Source organism: Callorhinus ursinus, unplaced genomic scaffold, assembly GCF_003265705.2.
Source record: "Callorhinus ursinus isolate GAN/ISIS: 27379988/994484 unplaced genomic scaffold, GSC_fseal_2.0 scaffold2, whole genome shotgun sequence".
NCBI lineage: Eukaryota > Metazoa > Chordata > Mammalia > Carnivora > Otariidae > Callorhinus > Callorhinus ursinus.
Window position 1 is genome coordinate 72,479,553 of NW_027397064.1, and position 13,017 is coordinate 72,492,569.

The 13,017-nt window shown below is 38.8% G+C and overlaps 1 pseudogene; it reads left to right on the forward strand.

Moving 5' to 3' along the window:
* Positions 1-4,799: 4,799 nt before the first annotated feature.
* LOC112810661 (proteasome subunit alpha type-2 pseudogene) overlaps positions 4,800-13,017 on the forward strand; it is a 55,362-nt pseudogene continuing 47,144 nt past the window's right edge.

The following is a 13,017-nucleotide window of genomic DNA, read 5'->3' on the forward strand; positions in this document are numbered from 1 at the left end:
TATGTAAAGGAGTTATATTTTTTTAAAGCTGCAGATGTAAAAGTACTCCTCATGGAAAACTAAAGGATGATACTTACACAAATTTTGGAGTAAGTAGAATTTTTTTGTTAGATTTGAATGAAGACTTTAAACATTGAGGCAATAAAATACTAGAGTGGATCATATCTGAGAACAGAGAGAGAGAAAGCAGAAGCAGCAGAAGCAGGAGGAGGAAGAGGAGGAGGAAGGAGAGGAGAGGGGAGAGTGTCTCCTTTGATGGTATGTTTGGCTATTTATCAAGGCAGGACTGAGCTCATTCTTCCTTATTCCTTTCTACCTTCCTAGTATAAATAGGGCACACATACAGTGACTCGAAATGGAGTTAAACAAGTATCTCCATGCTGGTCTTTGTAATCAAGCCAGAAAGTTGGTTCCTTTGAGAAAAATAGACTGTCCTGAGGGATTTGGTGTAGTTCCTGTGCTTTCGAATCAGATTTCTTGGAATTAGACTTTCCCTTCAAGAAATTCTTCCAGATATAATTTTTAAAAATATTAATGGAATTTTATCATGTTTTTGTCAGGTAGGTTGTAGGACACACTCTTAACTAAACATTTGGTGTCTTTTTAATAATAAAAATGTAAATTTTGGCTAAAGTGGCTTCATTGTGCATTTCCAAAGAAAGATTTCACATCACATATGTTCAGACACTCATGCGCCAGAACTTCAAAATCAACCTCTATTCCACTTTTGATTTAGTATGTTCTCTTTGGCAATTTGCTTGCTCTAGAAGCCTACTTCCTAGATCTGCTCTTTCATCTGGAACTAAGTTTCTTATTATGAAACTGTGCTACAGACCCACCATTGGAAAACATCCCTCTTTAGGGCGTAACTTGGCACCTGCAGACTCTTGTACAGCAACAGGATGTGACAATTTAGGACGAGAAAACAATGGTATATATTGTCCTACAATAGAGTTCGACATGACAGAAGCAATTTGAAGGGGCCAAATGTAGCTTGCCAAGACTTTTGTTCTCTAAGGAGTCAGCACTGACTTTCCTGATACACTGGTAGCACGTTTAATTAAAGCAAGAAATAAACACTTGAGTTTTGTCTTTAAAGTGTAGTAACTGGTTACAGTTTTTAAACCTCTCAATTTGTAGATGAAGAATGGGTACAAGTTAGTTCCTAGTCGCAGAGTATAAACTTCAGTGGGCTAGCTTATTATCCGGGATATTATTTATCTAAAGATTTTGAAAGCAAATCAGGATCTTAAATGAAGGCCGGAAACACGTGGGGAAAACTACCTTCTTACTGGTGGGAATACACAGTGATAGGAAAGTTCCCAGTTAAAATGACTGTAGTACTCTTAGCTCCCTTAGGCCATGTTCCACATTTTCTCACTTGCTTCAAGACCCCAGCCTGTGCTCAGTGCCTTCCCCAACTCCGTGTCCTCCCATTCCAGCTCAGCTCCCCCCGCCACCCGTTTTACACCCTTGAAATTCATTTTCTCCCTCTTTTTTGGTCCTGAGCATCAAGTGTTTTCCCCTTAATCCCCTTATTTGTGTTTTTAATGTTATAGTGAGTGCATCTGCCAGGCATGAGCGCTGTTAATTTCTCTTTTCAACGGTCTCCCCCCATCCTACAAGATGGGATGTGGAAGATTACCTCAAGTCCTTTAGGCAGACTTTTCAAGTTACTCTGCCTTCTCTCTCGTTCTCTTCTTGAAGTTTGCAGCCTCCAGTACCACATCATTCAATCACTTCTTAGTCTTTGCAAATGAACTTCTAAGTGGTACCCTCCTAGGTTTTTTATACACCTGTTAACCATTGTTTCATTCCTTTTCCTCTTCTATATCTTCAAAGTAGGTGTTTTCCGAGGTGCAGGTCTTCATCATCATCAGTCTCCTTACTTCTCCATATCGACAATATCAGGCACACACAACTCTTACCTTGAAGTCGATAATTAGTGATGATGTTATCGTCATGCCTCTGTCTAGATGGAGATTATGTTCTACGTTGTCAACTGCCTGTTGCAAATCTCTAAATGTGGTATGTTCCAAAATAATGAAAACGCACCTTCCTCTCCATCTCCCCAAACTGCCTCATGTTTCCAACTGTCCCAGTTCTTACAGGCAGTCAATTGCTAAGTTCTAAAAAGTTTACGTCCACTACTTTCCCATCATCCTCTTCCTTTCTCTTGGCACCTCTTAATTAGAATCAGTACTATTTTACTAGTGTTCTAAATAATCTTTATGCCTTCTATAATCTTTTTCTTTGAAGTTATTTATTTGTTTTTTACTATCATCATATTAGATTCCAAGTTGCTGTTTCACATCAAAACTTTCAGTGGACCTTTCTTACATACTGAGTGTATTTCAAAACCTCTTAGCTTGGCATCAAAGTTGTCCCTTCGTGCTACAGTGGGAAAGAATAAGACTTCTTAAGTGTCCTTAGGAGATTAACTGACCCTCTGTGAAATCAGGAAAACGAAAATTTGAGTTGACTAAGACTGTTTTCTCTTCTTGCTCATGTGGAGTGGTTGTTGTAATTTGGCTTTGAAATACTTTATAAAACTATTCGTTATAGAATTTCAGGTGAAATGGATGTCAGTTTGGTACAGATCTTCAGTGTTCATCAGTTTAGATTGACAAGTTTTCTTACTGTTTGCCCTCAACCATAATTGCATTTTATTGCTACAGTAACTATTTAAATTCCTTTTAAAATATAAAAACAAAACATTATCTGCTCTAATTAGGACGGCTGTCTTCATTTGAAATGAAATTGCAGCTGAGATGATCATTGTCTTTCCAGGAGAATTAACAATGATGAAAGTAATGAATGATACTCAGATTAGGATCAGATGATTTTTCTACCAGTTAGAATGAGTTACGGTTTTGGTAACTGCCATATTGCCATTTAGAAATCAACTAATCCGAAAGCTAGAAAATGTTTATGGGCCCATACAACCTTCACTGCCTGTTTATTTCGAAAGCAAGAGCTAATGGAGGTCAATTAGAAAAGACAATAATCACCATCACTTCAACAGCTTTCGCATCCTCTTACCCACCAAACGTCCTAACCAGACAAAACTAAAAATACAATCTGGAGAGGAAGCCTTTTCTAAATCAAATTACATGAAGTATTTAATTCCCTGCGTTTTTTGGTAAATGGGTCATAACATTTGCCTCAAGCGGTCACACCTTGAAAATGTACTTGTCCTAGACAAGGTTGCTGATGTCACGCTTAGGTGTTCATATCCTAGGAGAGGTTTGCTGTTGAAGCTGAGGTGCATCTGATTCAGCCCTGAGGCAGCAAAACTGGATGAAGCAGTTTTTTCCCCCCTTCCCCTTTATAGTGTGTGATTTGTGCAACAGCTTTGGCTTGGCAAACAGGGAAGTGTCACCACTAAATCGGCTTTACTCTAAGGGCACAGTGTGCCTGTTTCTCAACTCAGTGACATCCAAATCCAGGACCATTTTACTTCAAGTGGAATACACACACAGAGCAAACATTCCCAAGGTCAGATGTGTGTGTTCCTTATTTTCCACTGCAAGAACCATTTCCCTGGTTCAGCAAGAAGCACAGAACTCATTCATGCTACAGAACAGTAAACTCGGGCAGGGGGAGGGGGAGTTCAAAGGATCACTCTTTTTTAAAGAGACGATATTAGGCAATCAGGATTTATGGGATAATCCAATTTGGAGGAGGAGGGGGGCAGCCCAGGTTTACCTTCCCGAGTACACAGTTGACAGTCTATCTGGGGGACAGCCAGATGGCTAGGGCAGAAGGAAGAAGACAAGTGAAGCAAGTAACTGTGCAATTCCAGCAATATGCCATGACTTTTCAATTTCACTAGTTCAAGCAGCGGTAGGGTTGGGAACAAAGTCGTTCGGATTATTCCTTCCTTTCCTACGTTCTCTTGATGGAATAAGGAGTTGTACAATGATGTGCATTTTGTGTGTGTGTGTGTGTATGTGTAGGTGCTGTTACTATTATTTTGCAGTTTTCACAGCTTATTTGTGTGTAAACAAGATTTGCTCAAGGGGACCCTAATTGTCTGGATGCCTGTTGGGGAACGGACAGTGTGGATTTTTCTTTTCCTTCAATCTCCTGCTTGTAAGAGACAGCATCACAATTGCAGATAGACGGCTCAGCAAATACCTCCGGGCTCCCCTCCACTTCTCAGTGATGAATGCTCTCCTATGGTTTCCTTTCGGGTTGTGCCCCTCCGTATCTCTTACCTTTTTTCGCCTTAGTTTTATGTAAATTGTGTGTGGATAATGGAATGAAATGGTTTCCATGGAGCTGAACAAATATAGGTCATAGTGTAAGGAACTCTTCCTCTCTTGAAGTACACAGGTGAATTTGCATACAATTTTAATTATTCAGTTCTATAAGTAGGACTGAAACCGTTGAGCTTCTTGTGAGGTAGACCTTCATTTTCCCTCATAAAATATGTATGTATAGATACAACAAAAAACTCTCACTACACAAAAATGTTAGAACTTAGTAGAGAAAAATCAGTTGGGGAATCTGTGTTTTCAAATATATTTTTATGACCTATTAGCTGAGTGACTTTATGCTTTACTTCTCAGTGCATCAGCTCCAAAACTCTAAATACACTTGTCTTTTTACGCCTATCATACATCTAGGCTACTCCCCTTCATTTATTAATGCGCTAATTAATTCATTCGATAAATGCATAAGCTTTGGAATCGGACAGACCTGCAATTTAATCCCAGTTACACTTCATACTGGCTTTCATTTGGGAAAGATAGTGAAGCTCGCTGACTACGAATTTCTTCAGGCGTGAACATGGGATGATCATTACTACCTTACAAGGCTGCTGTGATGCAGAAGTAGATGTGTGTATACCCTACATGATCCGGGGTCTACCACCTGACAGGGACTACAGCGGCCGTGAGAAAGCAACCCACAGAGTTCCAGCAACAGGGAACATTTCTGATCAAGAACATCAGCTTTGTGATCTGAAATTCATGAATGCATGGGCAATGAAGCCATGTGTAGGCTGCTCCCAGCCAACGACTGTGTACATCAGGGATAGTAAAGCAGGGTTATTCCTGGAAGACAAGGGCCTCCTTAGCATGGGTTGCTTTGGCTCAACAACACCTTGATCTTGGTCTTGAACCTTCCTCATGCTGCAGGGCAGCCTTGGACACTTCCACATAACCTTCCTTCTCTTTTACTTGCATTGTGGTCTGAAGGCTCTCCCAGACTTTCCCAGCTCCTTCCTCATGTTCTCTCGTAGATGTTTCTCCTAATAAAACCCTTGCATCTTGCTGTCTGCTCCTTAAAGAACCCACACTAATACAGGTGCTCATTAATAATGGCTGTTTTAAAGATTATGCTTATTACCTGTTATGTGCAAAGCACTTTCTTGGGCTTAGTGTGGGACACAAAGCTGAATTAAACATATTTCACTATTTCGAATAAGTAGGTTCATGATACTGATGAGCTGTGTAATAAGGCTAAAAGATATAATATTGAAAACTTTTACCCCTTAGATGAGAAGTACCATAAAAATTAATGATGGACAAAATAAAATTAAAGGGCACCTTTTAAAGTAGTCATTTAGAAATGTGACACCAGTGCATTTCTAGTCTCCTAATATCACTTTGCTCTAGCATAATGCCTCAGGCTAATGTTTGAGACAGAGATATACAATAAAGGATTTACAATATGGGCTTAATTTACTCTAAGATAGGCTATGTAGTTTGGTAATCATAGCGCCATCAGAACTATGAACAAGTTGGTAGTGGAGAGAGAAAGAGGCTTTGATTAAATAGACTTCTCCCATTATTGTGATCTTGGGTCCTTACACTTCTTATTTGTCAAAGTAAGTTTGAACCAGATGAGCAAAAGATCCAACATTCTCTGAACTAGGTTCAGTAGCTCCACACCCTTTCAGACAGATTGATAAGGTGACGATTGGAACATTGAGATGCGTCATTTTATGAAGGCTTCCATAACTGAACCAACCATCCCCACTGCTAACCTTTGGAGAAGAGTTTCTGGAAGGAAAATTGGCTTTCTTCTTCCTCTCTTTGCTGTCTCTCAACAAGTAAAGATATGTGTATATGTGTATGTGTTTATATTGGCATGGATGTGTGTGTCTGTTTTGGAAATAGAAGAGAATTTTGTTTTTAGTTAGAAAAGAGTTATCAAATACTGCTTTTAAACTTTCTTTATGTTTTACTTTTTAATAATTATTTTAAAAAACCTATAGACCACTGTAGACATAACTCATTAATTTTCACTCTCCCAGGCAATGGGACAGGGAGGCATATGTTATTATTACAGTTTTACAGATTAAGATCTTAAGAAACCCAAATTTGAATCACTTTTTCAGCCTCAGGAATAGATCTAACACATGCTGATTTCCAATTTCCATTTGACTCTACAGATATTTCCTATAATTGAGGAAAATTTTATTAACAAGTCCAAATATCTTGAATTTTTGCCTTTCATCACAATTCTGCTGGATACCAGAAAAAAGCATTAATAGCTTGACTGTGTAATACACATACCAAAGGGTGGATTAATGAGAATTATCATCCACGAGACAAAATAATTCAATTCAGTTATTTCAATCAGAGCAATGATTCTTTCTTCATGTAAACACCAAAGTTCATAAATAAGCTGTTCAGTAAATTCATGTTGGAGGCAGGAAGTTTTCAATTTGTATAACTTTCCTGTCTTTTTCTGCAAATCCAAGGTAATACTTTGCATAAAATCTGAGATCATTCCTGCTGCTTTGGTTACTGATGACAGTTCTTAGGACTGCTGAGTCTGGACTTGAGTACATTTCAGACTTACCTTGCCTAGTGCATTCCTCCTGACCAGACTTCACGAGGCCCACGGACCCTAGATTGCCTGCCTGCTTCTGTCTGCATCATCCTTGTAGATTCTGCTTGGGTTTTTTCACAGGATGTACACTTTTTTTTCATACTGAATGTTAGAGTTTTGTACTTCCCATGTCCTCCTCCTACTTTTCTGGCCATGCTAATATATAAAGTGTCTATGGATTGATGCTATCCCCACAGCACTGATATTTAGTTCCTGGAAGCTCTCTCAATAAGTCATTTGTGTAAACCTGAGTTGTTCTTAAATATGTCAATATTTTTTTTTCAGTGAACGTATAAACCAGAAATACACCTGAGGTGCTACTAGCTTAATTTTAATGTGGAATTATGTCCCTTATTCTTTAAGCCTGTGGTTCATTCCAGAACTTTTGTATATTCTTTTCCTAAAGTTCTTATATCCACCTTAAAGTTTCCAGCATCCTTCTGCTCTTATGCTCAATAAAGCTCCAGACTTTTCTTCCATCAATATGTACACAGAAAAGTGATAAATATAGCCTTTTTCAATTTTAAGGTTTTTTTTCTATAAATATTCCTTAAACTTGTATCAGCTGCTTTTGCTTGAATTTGTGTGAGACAAGATCTGAGTTGGCACAAAACTGCACTAGTCATTTGAAGTTTAGCATCTCAACAATTTCTGGTGTTCCACGTAGAGCAATAACTCTGGAGCATCTGTTATCTGAAGGGTGAGGACCTCTTATTTGGAGAAGTGTGCCTCCCAATTTATCCACAGTCACAGACTTGACACCCTTCTCTGAATATCTACAGGTCAGCTCTTGGGATATTTCAGGGGGAAAAAAGCTTCCATGGCCAAATCATTGTAAGAATTGTTGTATATTTGAACTCTTCAGGCCTTTGTTTTTTAGAGGGACCTGCCCTCAAACTTTGATTAGGAAAAAAAAAATTGTCCACAGCCTATTTTCCACCATTTGGGGAGAGAAGTTCCCATGGACTCCTTTTGTAATATTGTTCAGCATCTTAGAAAATTTACTGACCAGAAATTCTAATATTTGATCTAAGCAGCCCCTGTTTTGGACCTATTGTTGACTCCAATTTGCCATTGATTAAATGCTGTTATTTAAATTGTTAATGTCTTGAGGGAAGAAGGAATATCTTTACATGACTTCTGTGGCATGTTGACATACGTTAAATATGTAAATAAAATTGGTACTTCTATCAAATACATTGGTGTGAACCAAATAAAAATAGAATACTCTTGTTATATATGTAGCTACTTGGGTAATGGGAAAGGCCAGCATCTCTTTCTAAAGACCCTATGCCTTAACATGGGAATTTTTTTTTAAAGATTTTATTTACTTATTTTGAGAGAGAGAGAGAGAGAGAGTGCAGGCAGGGGGAGGGGCAGAGGGACAGGGAGAGAGAGATTTTCAAGCAGACTTCTCACTGAGTGCAGAGCCTGACTCGAGACTCTATCTCACAATTGTGAGATCATGACCTGAGCGAAAATCAAGAGTCACACACTTAATTGACTGAGCCACCCAGGCACCCCTTAACATGGGAATTCTTAATCCTGGCTGTGTAATAGAATTACTTGGAGTGATTTTAAAACTTGTGATGCCCCACAATTACATTGTCAACTGATTTTTGACAAAGCAGGAAAGAATATCCAATGGAAAAAATACAATCTATTCAACAGATAGTGTCAGGAAAACTGGACAGCAACATGCAAAAGAATGAAACCAGACAACTTTCTTGACCATATACAAAAATAAATTCAAAATGAATGAAAGACCTAAATGTGAGACAGGAATCTCTCAAAAGTCTAGAGGAGAACACAGGCAGCAACCTCTTTGACCTCGGCCTTAGACACATCTCTGGAGGCAAGGGAAACAAAAGCAAAAATGAACTATTGAGACTTCATCAAGATAAAAAGCTTTTGCACAGGGAAGGAAACAATCAACAAAACTAAAAGACAACCTACAGAATGGGAGAAGATATTTGTAAATGACATAGCAGATAAAGGGCTAGTATCCAAAATCTAGAAGTAACTTATCAAACTCGGGGCGCCTGGGTGGCTCAGTTGGTTAAGAGTCTGCTTTTGGCTCAGGTCATGATTTCAGGGTCCTGGGATCGAGCCCCCACATCGGGCTCTCCCCTTAGTGATGAGTCTGCTTCTCCCTCTCTCTCTGTGATCTCTCTCGCTTTTGCTCTCTCTCAAATAAATAAATAAAACCTTTTAAAAAAAAGGAACTTATCAAACTCAATACCCAAAACCCAAATAATCCAGCTAAGAAATGGGCAGAAGACATGAACAGACATTTCTCCAAAGACATACAAATGGCTAATAGACACATGAAAAGATGCTTAACATCACTCATCATCAGGGAAATATAAATCAAAACCACAATGAGATACCACCTCACACCTCTCAGAATGGCTAAAATTAACAACACAGGAACCAACAGATGTTGGTGAGGATGCAGAAGAAGGGAAACCCTCTTACACTGTTGGTGGGAATGCAAGCTGGTGCAGCCACTCTGGAAAACAGTATGGAGGTTCCTCAAAAGTTAAAAATAGAATTACCCTAGGGGCACCTGGGTGGCTCAGTTGTTAAGCGTCTGCCTTCTGCTCAGGTCATGATCCCAGGGTCTTGCTCCGTGGGAAGCCTGCTTCTCCCTCTTCCACTCTGCCTGCTTGTGTTCCCTCTCTCTCTGTGTCTCTCTCTGTCAAATAAATAAATAAAATCTTAAAAAAAAATAGAACTGCCCTAGGACCCAGAAATTACCCTACTAGTTATTTATTCAAAGGGTTTAAAAATCTGATTCAAAGGGACACATGTACCCCAACATTTATAGCAGCATTTTCTTTTCTTTTCTTTTTTTTTAAAGATTTTATTTATTTATTTGACAGAGAGAGAGAAACAGCATGAGAGGGGAAAGGGTCAGAGGGAGAAGCGGGCTCCCCGCTGAGCCGGGAGCCCGATGTGGGACTCGATCTTGGGACTCCGGGATCATGACCTGAGCCGAAGGCAGTTGCTTAACCAACTGAGCCACCCAGGCGCCCGCAGCATTTTCAACAGTAGCCAAATTATGGAAAGAACCCAGACGTCCATTGACTGATGAATGGATAAAGAAGTGGTGGTGTGTATATATATATATATATATATATATAATGGAATATTATTCAGCCATAAAAAAATGAAATCTTGCCATTTGCAATGACATGGATGGAACTAGAGTGTATTGTGCTCAGTAAATAAGTCAGTCAGAAAAAGACACCCTATGATTTCACTCATATGAAGAATTTAAGAAACAAAACAGATGAACACAGGGGAAGGGAAGGAAATAAAATAAGATAAAAACAGAGAGGGAGGCACACCATAACAGACTCTTAATGACAGAGAACAAATGAGGTTTGCTGGTGGGTGGTGGGTCGGGGGATGGGCTAAATGGGTGATGGGCATTAAGGAGAGCACTTGTTGGGGTGAGCCCTGGGTGTTATATGTAAGTTATAAATCACTAAATTCTACTCCTAAAACCAATACTACACTATATGTTAACTAACTTGAATTTAAATGAAGTCTGGGAAAAAAAAAGAATTTGTGGGGATTTCAATTCTGGCTAAACCTTCAGGTTCTTACCTCAGGGGACATCACAGTGAGAGCTGAGGTTTTTGTACCCAGGCGGTTTTTCCCCTTTGAGTAAAATAACATCAAAAACAAAAACAAAAAACAAAACAACAAAATGTGATGCCCTGGTCCCATCCCAAACTAGTTAAATCAGAATCTTTGAGGAACAGGAGGATATGGGGCCCAGGCATCAGCATTAAAACTCCCCAGAAATTCTAATGTACAGCCATTGGTTAAGTAGTGAGCCATTTGTTGGTGAAATATGAACTCATTTCCGATGATTTTCTTTATGAAAGTTGGTGCCAAAGAGTTGGATTTTTCTGCTTAAGGGTCATCTGAGGAATTGTTGTGGACTCCCGGGACTTAAATTTCCCAAGGCACACCTTGAGGTATGAGATGACCTCTGTGTGTGCTGCCAAAGAGCTGACTTGACCAGCTGGGTAAAAGCCAATCCATGGGCAAACAGAGCCTGCGATTACCCCATGGTAAATGTTCTCTGAGCTTTAGGTTCCCAGGATGGAGAGAAATCAGTTTGGACTCCCACAGGCTTTAATGTCTGAATAGAGTTAAGAGAAAAGAATTTGTGGGTCAGCTCCCTGCTTCATTCACATACTTGCAGACACCTCTTTCTATAACCCCAGGGTCCAGGCCACTCATTTATTTCTCAACTCCCTTTGGCAGTTAGGTCTGATCAACATCTATTGGCCAATTGAAGATACAAGTATGGTTTGCCAACATCATAAAGCATTAATGACAATATAATATGTTTACATGCAAAAAACCAAAACCATAAAAAAAACCCAACCCTGCAATCCATTAACACCCGAGTAACATACATTTGGGTGAGTAAGCAATGGATAGTTTCTGTCAGATCACCCCCTGTGAAATCACCATCTTCCCCCCGCCCCCATGCTGTTGATTTCTTTCTCGGTGCCTCCATCTTGGTTCTGAGTGTGGGGGACCTGTCTACCTTAGTCTGGTCACAGGGACCTGTCACTGTCTTGTCTCTCCCCACATGGGCAAACACCCAGGTCACATGGTAGGGGTGGCTGAGTGGTCTGTTGAGATTTTCATCTCCTCGACCTCCAAGGAGGCTGGATGGCCTCGGGGTGGCAGATGACACAGGGCAGCCTCCTCCTGGTACTTCAGTATGTTCTGCAAATATGATCACTTTCTATGTGTCCCACGACATGAAAGAGTTTGGGAGGTATATGTTTTCATGTCCAAAACTGAATTATTTTTTTTGATTTGAGAATATATATATATAGGCATAGATAAAATATTATATCTACTTAGTAAATTCCATTTACAAGAAAATAAAAGTCTATATTTTATTATATCACTTAAATCTTGACATGTATTGATTATGTGTTGGGCCATAATGAGACCTAATTTCCATGAAGGAATTTCTTCCAGACATTTCTCAGGTAATTTGTCCTTTTTGAATCCTCAATCTTCAGAAAAATCGGTTGAGAATTCAGGAAAATTGGAAGAGGCATTATGATTCTCCTGTGAAAATTAAAGCTTAATAATCAAGAAGTTATTGGTTTGAAGGAATCCACTGATGTTAAATCAAAAGCAGGAGCAGAAAACACTGACAAGGGAGTTGGAGTGTCTAGAAACTGGAATGGGAGGAAGGGGGAGAGAAGTGGTCACCATCTAATCAGCCAGTCTTGCTTGGAGTTGTTGCCTGATTGTGTGTGTTTGTGGCCTTGTCTGCTGCTGACACAGCCAATCTTGCAGATGAAACAATTATTAATAAGTCCATGCACATAATACATTTTACACAAGTCCTATGAGTGGTCCTTCATGAGATAACAAGTTTTGGAAGAAAATAACTCTTTAAATTGGAAATTTTGACATGTGAGACTGTGTAGTGCTGTTAACTTTGCTAGGTGATCCAAATGTTTCCTTCTTTTAATACTACCCAATAATGTACTCTGTAGTTTTCCAGCATCTGAATATTTGCTGGAGGCTACAGTTCCTTGTAAGTACTTTAGCAGAAAAAATACAAGGAAAAGAAGTGAATTCAGTACTCAGATAAGTAGGCAAAAACCAATCTAAATCTAAATTAGAAAAAGCAATATCAATTTCAACAGCAAAACCAAAATCAGAGCAAGAAGACAAAATATTTTCATCATTCAAAAAGGAATCAGTTCATATGAAGTAATTTGCACCCTAACACCCAGCTTGAATGTACTTTTGGATGTACTCTTAGCATTGCAAAATGAAAGCTTTTCTACATCTTTAATATTTGTCATGGAACAAAGGTCAAGACTATTGGATAAGGTAATTAATGCTTTGTATGTTTAAAATTTCATTTTAAGAGTAGCAGCTCTTAAATATTAAATCTTTATGGTAATGTTTTTTAATTTTTTAAAATGAATTTTTATTGGTATTTTTGTACTACTGATTTCTTTTAATGTTTCCAACTATCAGATGTTTATATCAGATAGAGATCATTTTTATGTTACTGAATTCTATAATATATATTGTTTTATAATGCTAACAAGCCATGCCTTTGTTACAGCATGTTTTGTTAACAGAAAAACCTCCCAAAGTTTAATA